Source organism: Trachypithecus francoisi, unplaced genomic scaffold (assembly GCF_009764315.1).
Source record: "Trachypithecus francoisi isolate TF-2019V2 unplaced genomic scaffold, Tfra_2.0 Lachesis_group12, whole genome shotgun sequence".
Taxonomy (NCBI): domain Eukaryota; kingdom Metazoa; phylum Chordata; class Mammalia; order Primates; family Cercopithecidae; genus Trachypithecus; species Trachypithecus francoisi.
The window spans coordinates 836,934-850,360 of record NW_022681457.1 but is presented as its reverse complement, the minus strand read 5'-3'; the positions used below and the strand labels follow the sequence as shown (position 1 = coordinate 850,360).

Sequence of the window (13,427 nt, the reverse complement as noted above, 5' to 3'; positions counted from 1 at the left end):
TGTATGAACCACTGCGCCTGGCCTAATTTTTATATTATTTGTAGAGACAGGTCTCACCAGTTCAAGGCTGGTCTTGAACTCCAGGTCTCAAGTGATCCTCCTGCCTCAGCCTCCCAAAGTGCTGGGATTGCAGATGTGAGCCAGTGCACCTGGCCTCCTAGTCCACACAGCCCTGATATGTGCCATGAGGTTCTGATGTGTGCCATGCACTGTGGGGGATGCCAAAAATTAGAGCTACATAGCGAGACATGGCTACAGAGACCCTCCTGTGCTATGGCCCACGCAGCTGCTAGACACACACAGAAGACCCAGTACCAAAAAATCACTTGCAGGGTTACATGGATGTGTGTGTTTGACATGGACACTAGAGTCATTGATTCATTTACCCAACAAGGAATTGCTGAGCACCTTCTTTGTGCAGGTTGGTGCTGGGGACCTGGTAGTGACCACAACAGCCCTGGGTCCTGCCCTCACAGGGTGCACAGTCCGGTGGGGGAGATGGACAGTAAACAAAGGAACAAATATATAATTAGACATTGCAATGAATGCTGTGGAGGGAGCTCTGAGAAATCGTCTGCACGCAAACGCAGGTACCTGCATGGTTACACACAGAGATCCAGAAACACACATGGCTAGGCACAGTGGCTCACGCCTGTAATCCCAGCACAGTGGTGGGAGGCTGAAGTGGGAGGATCACTTGGGGCCAGGAATTAGAGACCAGCCTGGGCAACACAGCAAGATCCAATCTCTACAAAAAAATTAGAAAATTAGCCTAGTGTGGTGGGCTTGCCTGTATCCCCACTAGTCGGGAGGCTGAGGCGGGGGGATCGCTTAAGCCCAGGAGTTTAAGAGCAGCCTGCATAGCCAGACCCCATCTCTAAAAAACAAATGAAAAAACCAGAAACACACACACACACACAGAATCAGAAATGCACAGCTAGAGGCAAAACCGTGCACATCCACGGGTACTTACACAGGCATTGTTTCACACAGATGACCACATGCAAGACTCACAACTACACACACATGCACATCTACACAGTCAGCAGGGCTACACACTCCCATACACCCAGATACACAAGTGCAAACCGCAGAAACCACTCGCTGAGTCCTGCAGTTTTGCTCTCACACAGGAAATACCAGATGTGCACATTGTCACCGGCTGTTCCTCACCTATAGTCACATCCATTCACACTGTCACACACTCAATTTCTTCTCTCTGCTCAGAGATTCGCCCCAGCCCTGGTCACATGAAGCTACTGGATAGGGGGGTGTTGGGAGTGTGTGTTGGGGATGAGTTGTTAGAACCTCCCAGCTGTGGACAGCTTCCCGGACACAGGATGGAAGGACCGCGGGCTGCCTGTCTCTTCAAAGAGGCTCAGGAAAGACAGGCAAGAGAACCCCAGGGGAGCGGGGAAAGTAACGGGAGGGAGCTCTGGGGCTGTGGCTGGAGTGTGAACAGGTTGTCTCCCCTTGTCTGTCTCCCCTGGTGGAGACCCCAACCGCAACAGCGCACCCGGAAATCCAGCAGTCCAAGGCAGAAAGGGCAGGCCAGCGGAGTGTGTGCTTGTCCCTATTTTGGTTGTGATGGTTTAAGGGGGGATATGAGACAGCCACAGCGCGGGAGGCGCTGGACAGACGGACATGCCAGGGAGGAGGGCGCGCAGACGGACAGATACCCGAGCGGAGGCGGTCCCGGGGCAGACAGGAGGAGCGGGCGACAACAGACGGCGGCTGTCTAAAGGGAAACCGGTAATTTGGGAACCCGGTTCTCCCCCGCTTCCATCACCGCAATCCCCTCCACCCCCTGCCCCGGGCTCCCGGCGGGCCGGTCTGTCCGCCCGGGCCGGTCCTGGCTGCGCCCAGTGCGGCCGCGCCACCCAGCCCGGGACAAACAGCCCTCGCGTTGCTAGGAGACGGCGTTCCACAGTCTGTCGCGTCACCGCGTCTGCGCGGGCGTGGGGGGGGCGCACGGAGACGGCGGCCGCGTCGTTTGTTGACGTTGCCGGGCAACTGGCGCAGCGCTGCCGGGCAACGCCGGCCGACTGTTCATTCTCTCTCTTTTTTCTTTTTTTTTTTTTTTTTTTTTGAGACGGAGTCTCGCTTTCTCTCTGTGGCCCAGGCTGGAGTGCAATGGCGCGATCTCGGCTCACTGCAACCTCTGCCTCCCAGGTTCAAGCGATTCTCCTGCCTCAGCCTCCACGGTAGTTGGGATTACAGGTGCGCACCATCACGCCCGGCTAATTTTTGTATTTTTAGTAGAGACGGGATTTTGCCATGTTGGTCAGTCTGGTCTCGAACTCCTGACCTAAGGTGATCCACCCGCCTAGGCCTCCCAAAGTGTTGGGATTACAGGCGTGAGCCACTGTGCCCGGCCTCCACTGTTCATTCTCTTAAAGGAGCAGGAGCATTTTACAGGTGCCGACCTCGGCCGGCCGCGCGGCAGAACTGAGGCGTTACAGGGAAAGAAGAGGGTTCCTTCCCTGGCGAATGGAGGTTTAGGGAATTGGAGGCTGGGTTAGCCTTCCTGGGGAAGAGAAAAGATATAAGGCGAGAGCGCTGGGTATTTCAACTATTGTTTGGAGAGGTTAGTGCAATATTGATTGCACGTGTGCACAGGCGTGTTGTGGACCTGTATGCATGGGAATAAGTGATAGAGATACAGGGCTAGCAAGACCTGGGTTTAGTTACCCACTCCGGAACCTTGACCTGTGACTTCCTCTGAGCCTCCTTCCTTCCTGAAATGGAGGTGATAACATCACCCCCCTCTAGAATTGTGACCATGAAATCTGGTAAAGCACTTAGTACATAGTAAGTGCTCCGTATAAAATAGGTTTAATTATGTTATTTAATAACTGGATTCTGTCGCTAACTCGCTGGACTTTTTTTTGTTTTGTTGAGATAGAGTTTTAATCTTTTTGCCCAGGCTGGAGTGCAATGGCATGATCTCGGCTCCCTGCAACCTCTGCCTCCCGTGTTCAAGCGATTCTCCTGCCTCAGCCTCCCGAGTAGCTGGGATTACAGGCACCCGCCACCATGCCGGGCTAATTTTGTATTTTTAGAAGGGCCGAGGCGTCACTGTGTTGGCCAGGCTGGTCTTGAACTCCTGACTTCCAGTAATCCACTCGCCTCGGCCTCCCAAAGTGCTGGAATTACAGGCGTGACCCACTGCGCCTGGCCATTTTGTTGGTTTTTTTGAGACAAGGTCTCATTCTGTTGCCCAGTGGTATGATCACAGCTCACTGCAGCCTCACTTCCTGGGTTCAAGCAATCTTCCCGCCTCAGCATACCAAGTAGCTGGGACTATAGGCACTGGCTAATTTTTTACTTTTTAATGTGTATTATTTTTTGTTTTTAGAGATGGGGCCCTCACTATATTGCCCAGGCTGGTCTCGAACTCCTCCTGGACTCACGCAATCTTCCTGCCTCGGCCTCCCAAAGTGCTGAGGTTGTAGGCATGAGTCACAGCATCCAGCTCCTTACTGGGTTTTGGAATACATAAGATGGTGTTTGTAAAGTACTTACTGCAGCCGGGTGCACTCAATACACAGCAGTCATTGTATTACTAGAGATGTTTTTTATTATTGTTTCCTGCACTCTGTAAAGGAGCACGTGATAAGGCACTAGCAGATGTGGTTGGAATCCTTATTGTGCTGAATCCTGGCTGTGTGACCCCAAGCAAGTGCCTTGCCCTCTCTGACCCTCTGCTTCCTCTTCAGTGAAATGCATGATCCCTTATCCTTCACAATCACTTCCAGGTAAAGGTCCTGGGCGAGGGGTCCCCTCTCACTGGGCATGTCAGGTCAGTGCCCCGTGTCTGCCGCATGACTCACGGGGCTACGTTATGTAAAGCTCCTTGATTCTGCACAGAGGGCAGGTTATATAAACGTATTTAATGTGCATCCTACATATCAAGCCTGGGGAGGAGACCTGGCTTGGTAAGGCTGAAATTGCTAAACCGTGGCACTGGCTGTTTCTAGGAGGTACGGCCTATTAAAGCATGGGCCAAGGAGATGGTATTGTCTCCTTGAAAAGAAAATACATCCCTCCTGGGGTGGGGGGTCTCTCTAGGCCCCCAAATAGCTTTTTGTCTTTCTCAGTCTCTGATCCTTAATGTGTGTTTATCTCTCTCTGCATTTTTTTAAATTAATAAAACTTTTTTAAAATAAAGGTGGGGTCTTACTATGTTGTCCAGGCTGGTCTCAAACTCCTGGGCTCAAGAGATCCTCCCACCTCAGCCTCTCAAAGTTCTGGGATTACCGGCGTGAGTGACTGTGCCTGGCCTCTCTCTGCCTTTTTTCTGAATCCTATCTCTCTGATCTTTCTGTCTCTGTCTCATCATCTCTATGTATCTCTGTCACTTTCTGCTTTTATTCCCGTGAGTCCCTTTCTGGGTCTATGTCTCTGTTTGTGATTTTCCTTTATTACTTAACTCTCCATCAACTTGTTTCCAAACATTCTTAGGAGAATCTGAGTAGCACCAAGCCCCTCGCAGCTGACTGCTGTGTGATGTTGGGGTGAGCCCTCCGCTCTCTGGGCCTCAGCTCTTCCCTGTCTGTAAAATCAGATGCAGTAACTAGTACAAGCAGGCAGGGGTCCCAATCACTAGGGAGCATTTTAAAGGTGAGTTTCTCCAGTTCCACACCCACAAGCTGTGGGTCAGAATCTCAGAGATAGATGACCGGGCGCGATGGCTCACGCCTGTAATCCCAACATTTTTGGGAGGCCGAGGTGGGTGGATCATCTGAGGTTAGGAGTTCGAGACCAGCCTGGCCAGCATGGCAAAACTCAGTCTCTACTAAAAACACAAAAATTAGCCAGGCTTGGTGGCGCACACCTGTAGTCCCAGCTACTTGGGAGGCTGAGGCAGGAGAATCGCTTGAACCTGGGAGGCAGAGGTTGCAGTGAGTCGAGATTGTGCCACCGCACTCCAGCCTGGGTGACAGAGCAAGACACTGTCTCAAAAAAAAAAAAAAGAAAGAAAGAATCTCAGAGAGAGAGACCCAGAGGATTATGCTGTGTGAGTTACTCCCCAGGTGATTCTGAGCAACCAGCCAGAATTGCCAACCTGGGGCTGGACACGCCTGTCCGGAGGCCAGGTTCTCATGGTACATAATAGGTGAGGTCCTATGGGAACACACAGCCAGGGACAAGAGTCCTTCTGTGGCAGTTAGAGGATCCTGAGTGTGGAGGCATGAGAGACACAGAGCTGGGTCAGAGTGAGACAAAGGTCAGAGATAGAGACAAGAAAAGAAAACAGAGAGATACAGGGACATAAAGAGATAGAGGCCAGGCACAGTAGTTCACGCCTGTAATCCTATCACTACGGGAGGCAGAGGCAGGTAGACCACCTGAGGTTAGGAGTTCAAGACGAGCCTGACCAATATGGCGAAACCCTGTTTCTACTAAAAATACAAAATTAGCCGGGCGTGGTGGCACGTGCCTGTAGCCACTCAGGAGGCTGAGGCAGGAGAATCACTTGAACCTGAAAGGCAGAGGTCGCGGTGAGCCTAGATCACGCCACTGTACTCCAGCCTGGATGACAAGAGCGAATCTCCATCTCAAAAAAAAAAAAAAGATAGAGGCAAATCTATGTTTTCTGCACACTGCCTGAAAATGCATTCCCAGAGCAGAAGACCACATCTCTGTGTGTATGCTTGACTGTGTTTAACATGTTGCTGCACGTAGCACTGGGGTGTGCCAGGCCTAGGCCATGATTGGGTGTGGGAGCCAGATGCTGGGCTGGGAGGTTCTGGGTGGACCTTCTGTACCTGTGCCAACCTGCCTCTAAGCAAGTGTCCTGGGCCAGCATTCTCCCCGTCTGGCCCCTACTTTCTTTTCTTTTCTTTCTTTTCTTTGTTTTCTTTTCTTTTCTTTTCTTTTTTCTTTTCTTTTCTTTTCGACGGAGTCTAGCCTGTCACTCAGCCTAGAGTGCAATGGCACGTTCTTGGCTCGCTGCAACCTCCACCTCCCGGGTTCAAACAATTCTCCTGCCTCAGCCTCCTGAGTAGCTAAGATTACAAGCGCCTGCCACCGCACCCAGCTTATTTCTGTATTTTTAGTAGAGACAGGGTTTTGCCATGTTGGCCAGGCTGGTCTCGAATTCCTGGCCTCATGATCTGCCTGCCCTGGCCTCCCAAAGTTCTGGGATTACAGTTGTGAGGCACCTCTTCCGGCCCACCCGCTACTTTCTACACCAGCTCCATGTAACTGATGAGGACATGGCTCCGGGAGTCCTGGGGCCCACATGGATGAGTACAGGTTTAGATGTAGCTCTAGGTGCTGAGAGTGTTATGTTCGGGTGTGTGGGCTTGGGAATAGCCATCCCAATAGAGGGGTACCGTCTTTGGAGCTAGACTGAGCCGTGAGACCTTGGGCAAGTTAAGTGACCTCTATGGGCCTCAGTTTGCACATCTGTAAAATAGGGATGATAACTTTTCCGGGAATGTGGTGAGTACCACCTAACATAATGGTAAGTGCTGCCATCTACTGATGGCTTACTATGCATGTGCTTGTCACAGATTTTGCCTCTCTTGAGTTAAAGGCCTCCAGAATCGATCCCTGCTACCTCCTAGTCCAAGTCACCATTGGACTCAACTAGATCATGAGAGTGACTGGTCTCCCTGACTCCACACTTGTCCTCCAAAGTCTATTCCCCACCTACAGCCAGAAGAACCCTGTTAAAATAAAAAACAAGCCAGGCACCGTGGTTCACGCCTGTAATCCCAGCACTTTGGGAGGCTGAGGTGGGCGAATCACCTGCGGTCAAGGAGTTCGAGACCAGCCTGGCCAATGTTGGATTGGGTTGAGTGAAACCCCATCTCTATAAAAATGCAAAAAAAAAAAAAAAAAAATTAGCCAGGCGTGGTGGCATGCACCTGTAATCCTAGCTACTTGGGAGGCTGAGGCAGGAGAATCGCTTGAACCTGGGAGACGGAGGTTGCAGTGAGCTGAGACGGTGCCATTGCACTCCAGCCTGGCAGCAAGAAAGAAACTCTGTCTCAAAATAAATAAATAAATAAAATAAAAAATAAGAAACAGTGAACATCCCTCTTTTACTCAAAACCCTCGCTCCCGACTCACTCTGTAAAGACCTCACTTTGGCCCATCAGGCCCTACAGGATCAGCCCTTAGTCTCTCTGACCTCCTGTGCTCCAGTGCCCTCTCCACTTTCTCTCTGTCCACCCACACTGGCCTCCTCCCTATTCCTCCAACACGCCAGACATGTCCTCACCTTACACCCTTTGCATTTGCTGTTACTTCCCTCTAACTGGGTTGTGATGCTCTTAGGCCAGATGTCTGCATGGCTTCTCCCGAACAAACTTCTAGTCTCTGCTCAAACATTACCTTCTCATTTAGGCCTTCCCTGACCATTCCATTGAAAATAGCAACCCCAGCCCCCTGTCTCTGCTTTCCCAGCAGTTATTACTTTCCAATGTACTCAATAATTTGCTTAATGTGCTCATTTGTTCATTTATTGTTGATCATCCCCCTCCCAATTTCCAAAGACTAAACTCCCAGGACAGAGAGCTTTGTCTTGTTCAATACTGCATTCTCACAGTCCTTACCAGTGCCTGGCATATAGTAGATGCTCAATAAATACCTGTTGATTGGGGCAGGCACAGTGGCTCACACCTGTAATCCCAGCACTTTGGGTGGCCAAGGTGGGTGGATCACTTGAGGTCAGGAGTTCAGACCAGCCTGGCCAACATGGTGAAACCCCATCTCTACTAAAAATACAAGAAATAACTGGGCGTGGTGGCATAGGCTTGTAACCCTAGCTACGTGGGAGGCTGGGGTGGAAGTACTGCTTGAACTCGGAAGGCGAAGGTTGCAGTGAGCCAGGATGGCACCACTGCGCTCCAGCCTGGGCCACAGAGCGAAACTCCTCTCAGACAGTAACAACAACAACAAAATCTGTTGAATGAATGAATGATGAGTGTACATGCCAGGAACTGCGCTACAAGCTCTGGGTCTGCGAATTCACTGAATCGTCAGAACAGCCCGATTTGCTAAGCGCTACGTATTAATGTCCCCATTTTACAAATACAGAAACTGAGAGTCAGAGAGGGGAAGTCCCTCGAACTGAGTGCAAAGGTCCTGAGGAGTAGAGATGGATTATTCTGCCATCAGGAGCGTCCCTGCCCCCCTCGGTGTTGCCCATGTGTAACTGCGCTATTTCTGTGCATATTTCTGGGCCCCGTCCTTGTTCGATCTGTCGCGTTGTCTCTCCTTATATCTCTGCGCCCCGACAGTTCCCTGTTGCTTCGGCCTCCAAGCATGTCTCCGAATTTCTTGCCCCGGGGCCCTGATCTCTGTATCTCCGCTTTGCTGCGCCTCAGTCTCCGGGTTTCCGCCCCCTGAGGCCTCTGGGGGCCAAGGCCGGGGTTTCGGCACGCAGGCCTGGGTGCTACGTCCCGGCCCAGTGGCCTCCTGACCGCCCAGCCTCGGCTGGCGGCCCTGGGGCGGGGCGGGGCCTGTTGCCCGGAGACCAGTGTTTTGCCGCCGCAAACTGGGTCTCTGGGCCACCGCGGGGGGGCGGCCTGGGAACCCGCGCCCGGCGTGGGAGCGCGCCCGGGAGGGGCACGGGCCGGCCCTGGGCCTAGGGGCGGGGAGGGGTTCCGAGGTTGGGGGCGAAGCGGCTGGCTGGGGGAGGGGGGAAAATGAGGAACCGGATTTGGGGAGATCCCAAATGAGGTAGAGACATGGGGCAGTTCGAGGAGACAGGAGGGAACTTGGGGAGGCTGGGATTAGGACAAGAGAGTGTATTGGGGTCAGTTGGAGGGAAGCGGGTGAGTCGGGGGCTAGGGAGGAGTGGGAGATATTGAGGAAAGCTTGGGGGAGCCCGGGGAGAGAATTGGGAAGACGTGGGCAGGATAGTGGGGGTAGTTGGGTGGGGGGAAGAGGGGCCCGGTATGGATGAGTGAAGGAAGGACCGGGGACACTGGAAGTTTAGGGGATTCGGGAATTACAAGCGATGAGTGTGAGGGCAGAGAGTTTCGGGGGGCGTTGGGGAGGTCTGAAAGGACGGGGTGCGGGGTGTAGAGGAGAGAGGTTTGCCGATTCAGAGAAAGAACCGAACTGCAGGGCCATAGGAGGGTAGAGTTGGGAGGAGATAAGATCCCCAGGGAGAAGGAGGCTAAACCGGGCCGGAAACAAGGGTGAATCAGAAGAGGGGGAGCCCCTGCCACTTCCAGGTTCCTGCGGGAGGGGCGCTCCTAGCCCATTGTCCCCGGCCCAGCCAGGACATCCGGTGACTTCCCTCGGGACGCGACGACGGGTTGTGTAACCCTGCCAGGCCCGCCTGCTCCCGGGGGAGGGGCCTAAGTCGGGACTCCCGGGTTCCTCTCCGCCCCCATCCCAAGGGAGAGGCCTGATTGGGACCCTGGGGGAGCGGCTCGTGACGTCACAAGTGAGCGGAGTCCACCAAAGGCGCTAACCCGTTTTCTTATTCACTGGCGATCTGGGATCTGGGACCCAGGGTGGGAAGGGGTGTTCTTAGCGATCCCCTTGGTTGAAGCAGCCCAATGACCACAAGGGTAAATTGAGTCCCAGAGAGTGCTGACCCTTTTCATTCGACTCATTCATTCAGTAAAGATGTATGGAGCGCCGGCTGTGTCCCAGTTACTGCCTTAGGTGATGGGGACACAGCAGTGACTGATTCTAGCAGCCCCTGGGCAGACCCCATCCTAAACTGACTGTGACTGACTACAGCTATACCTCCTTGGAGCCTGGCCTCCTTCACTAGACAAATCAATAAGATGGACCCTCACACCCAGGCAGCTGGGAGACTCTTCCCTAGTACAGAGGGCACCACACATCCCTCAGCGCCTGAGTCCCTGGTCTGTGTGTGACTGCATCTCCCCTTCCTCCCCACATGGCCTGTCACTTCCTCTTATCCTTATCCCCCCCTGCGGGGCATGACTAGGGATGCTGGTCTTAAGGCAGTTGGCAAATCACTCAGACGTCATAAGTAAGCCGGCTGTGCTATCACACGAGATGTGTCCCTGAGATGTAATTAAGCAGCCTGCTTCTCCTCCTATACATACCCCTGGGGTCCTGTGGATCTGAGGAGGGGCCACACCCTGCTGCTGGTGGTTCCTCAGCCTCCCAAACAGAGTTATCTACTAACATCCAAGCCCTCCATCAGAAGGTTCTGGAAGGTGCCTTCCTGGCTACCCTTAGTCTTCTTCCAGGCAGCCTTCCTTGACTCCCCATCCCTGACACCCTCCCTGGGATGTGTATCCTGACCTGAACCTTGCCTCTCTGATCTCATCCACTTCCTTGCCTCAACTTTGAAAAGTCTTCAGAGCCCAGTCCTCAAAAGGACACATGCTTGCCCCTCTCCAAGCCTCAGTTTTCCCATCTCTAAAACAGGTGTAGCAATGGGGTACGGCCCACTCCCTGAGTGCTGAATGAGTCCAGTCACTTCATTTCTGTGATGAGCTTTGCATAGGCCAGGGACATTGTGAGAGCTCAGTGAATCCTATTGGCCAAGATACATAAAAAGTAGTTAATATTGAGAAGTGGGGATAAGAGTGGGAGGGAAATTTACTTTTCCAAGGTATATCCTTTTGTAGTTACCAAAACTTTTTGGGTTTTTTAGACAGGGCCTCTGTTGCCCAGGCTGGAGTGTAGTGGTGCCATCTTGGTTCACTGCAACCTCCACCTCTGGGCTCAACTGATCCTCCCACCTCAGCCTCCTGAGTAGGTGGGACCACAGGTGCATGCCACCACATTTGGCTAATTAAAAAAATTTTTTTTTACAGAGATGAGATCTTACTATAATATCGAGGCTGGTCTTGAACTCCTGGGCTCAAGAAATCCTCCCACCCCGGCCTCCCAAAGTGCTGGGTGGGATTACAGGCGTGAGCCACTGCACCTGGCCTCAAAACAGTTTTCAAAATTTAAAAAAAAAAAAAAAAGTGCTGGGAGCAGTGGCTCACGCCTGTAATCCCAGCACTTTGGGAGGCTGAGGCAGGCAGATCACGAGGTCAGGAGATCGAGACCATCCTGGCTAACACGGTGAAACCCCATCTCTAATAAAAATACAAAAAATTAGCCGGGCGCTAATTTTTACAGGTGGCATGCGCCTGGCCTGTAGTCTCAGCTACTCGGGAGGCTGAGGCAAGAGAATCACTTGAACCTGGGAGGCAGAGGTTGCAGTGAGCCGAGATCCCACCACTGCACTCCAGCCTGGGTGACAGAGCAAGACTCTGTCTCAAAAAAAAAAAAAAAAAAATTAGGTTGGGCACAGTGGCTTACACCTGTAATCCCAGCACTTCGGGAGGCCAAGGTGGGCAGATCACTTGAGGTCAGGAGTTTGAGACCAACCTGGCCAACATAGTGAAACCTCATCTCTACAAAAAATACAAAAATTAGCCAGACTTGGTAGCAGGTGCCTGTAATCTCAGCTACTCGAGAATTTTAGAAGTTACTTAAAAATGACCATCTCTGGCCGGGCGCGGTGGCTCAAGCCTGTAATCCCAGCACTTTGGGAGGCTGAGACGGGTGGATCACGAGGCCAGGAGATCGAGACCATCCTGGCTAACACGGTGAAACCCCGTCTCTACTAAAAAATACAAAAAACTAGCCGGGCGAGTTGGTGGGCGCCTGTAGTCCCAGCTACGCGGGAGGCTGAGGCAGGAGAATGGCGTGAACCCAGGAGGCGGAGCTTGCAGTGAGCTGAGATCCAGCCACTGCACTCCAGCCTGGGCGACAGAGTGAGACTCCGTCTCCAAAAATAAAAAATAAAAAATAAAAAAATAAAACAAACAAACAAAAATGACCATCTCTGGACTGACTCTGAAACTTATCTGGGTACCTTCCACCCACATTTCATCTCAGGGATGACCCCCCTGCCCCCATCCACCCTGCTACCTGGGTGGAGACCTGGGCCTCAACTGGGTGTCTTCCTCGCCCACTGCAGGGTCAGGGCCAGGCCCAAGACCTCTGTCACCCTCAGGGAAGTCAGTGTGCTGCCTTTGAACCCCCAGAACATGCAGTGTAGGTCCTTGAGGCCTGACACCGATTCTTGGAGTGGGCACTGAGAATCTCAGGATATGGAAATGGGGAGGCCCTTAGATGATCCAAGTGCAAAGGGAAGACCTAGACCCAGAGAACAGAGTTCTGACTGTTCCCACGGCCTGGAGCTGTTGTGTCCAATCACTGACTTGCAAGGGAGGAAAGAATCTTAGTGGAGGCGGGCTCTGTAGCTCATGCCTGTCATTTCAGTGTCTTCCTAGGAGGAGGCCAGAGGATCGCTTGAGGCCAGGAGCTCAAGACCAGCCTGGGCAAGGCGGGCAAGGCGTAGAGACTCTGTCTCTACAAAAAAAATAAAAATAAAAATTAGCCAGGTGTGGTGGTGCACATCTGTAGTCCCAGCTACTAGGAAGGCTGAGGTGGGAGGATCTCTTGAACCCAGGAGTTCAAGGCTGCAGTCAGCTAAGATTCCAGCACTGCATTCCAGCCTGGGCAACACTGTTCTCCAGCCTGGGCGACAGAGCAAGACCTTGTCTGAAATAAAACAATATTATGTGGAGGTGGGTAAATAAAGAAACGGCTCAAGGCTGAGCCCTAACTCTGGTGACACAGTGATCAAACTTGATGACAAAGACAGTCATCCTTCCCCAGCCTGAGCCCCGACCCTGGTCACACAATGAGCTGTGATGCTGGCCATGCCTCGCCTCAGCTCTGAGACTGGGCCAGACTAAAGTGTCAGATGCTCCAACCCCCAGATCTAAGCCTAACCCTGCCCACTGTAGAAACAAATCAAGAAATCAGATCCTCACCCCCAGCCCTCAGCCCTCAGCCCTCAGCCCGCAGGTATCCTGACTCCCTGTGACCCTCCCGCCCTGCCCTGCCCCCATAAAGGTTGGCCTTGAGGACACAGATGTGAAGGGGCAGATTCAGGAAGACAGGAGATTGGCGATGAGGGTGGAGAGGGGAAATAGGGACAGGAGTAGGGCAGGCTGGGGGATGGGTATGAGTACCAGTGGGGGACATCGCTGGGGGGAGGCAGGAGAAGGGGGAATTATGATGAGGAATGGAGGTGAAGCTGAGGATGGGGGGCAGGGGATAGGGATACCATGTAGGGGACGCAGGAAGGCAGCCAGGCTAGCGGCGGGGCGGAGGTCGCAGTCGGGGGCGAGTGTGACCGCCAGGACAGAGTGGGGGTGCGCTGGGGACAGCGGCGCCTGCTCGGCCGGGCTGCGCCCAGCACCGCTCCCCCCGCGCGCTCCCCCTTCCGCTCCCCGGAAGCGCTGAGTCGTCCTGCCTTATCTGGGGGCCGCTATTTCGGGCTCGGCTCGGAGCGCGGCGACTATTTTTAGCGGCGCTGGGGTAAAAATGGACGCGGCGCCGCGCGGATTCCCGAGGCCGTGCGCGCCCCCTCGCGACCACTGAGGGCCCCAGGGAGGAGCGCGTGC

At 53.2% G+C, this 13,427-nt stretch overlaps 1 protein-coding gene across 1 annotated transcript in view; it reads left to right on the top strand.

Moving 5' to 3' along the window:
* The first annotated feature begins 1,318 nt into the window (after positions 1-1,318).
* The window catches only part of ERCC1 (ERCC excision repair 1, endonuclease non-catalytic subunit), a 49,882-nt gene continuing 37,773 nt past the window's right edge, over positions 1,319-13,427 (top strand). The window contains exon 1 of the mRNA XM_033223681.1: positions 1,319-1,391. The gene's annotated coding sequence lies outside the window, so the exon portion shown is untranslated. The remainder of the gene's footprint in view (positions 1,392-13,427) is intronic.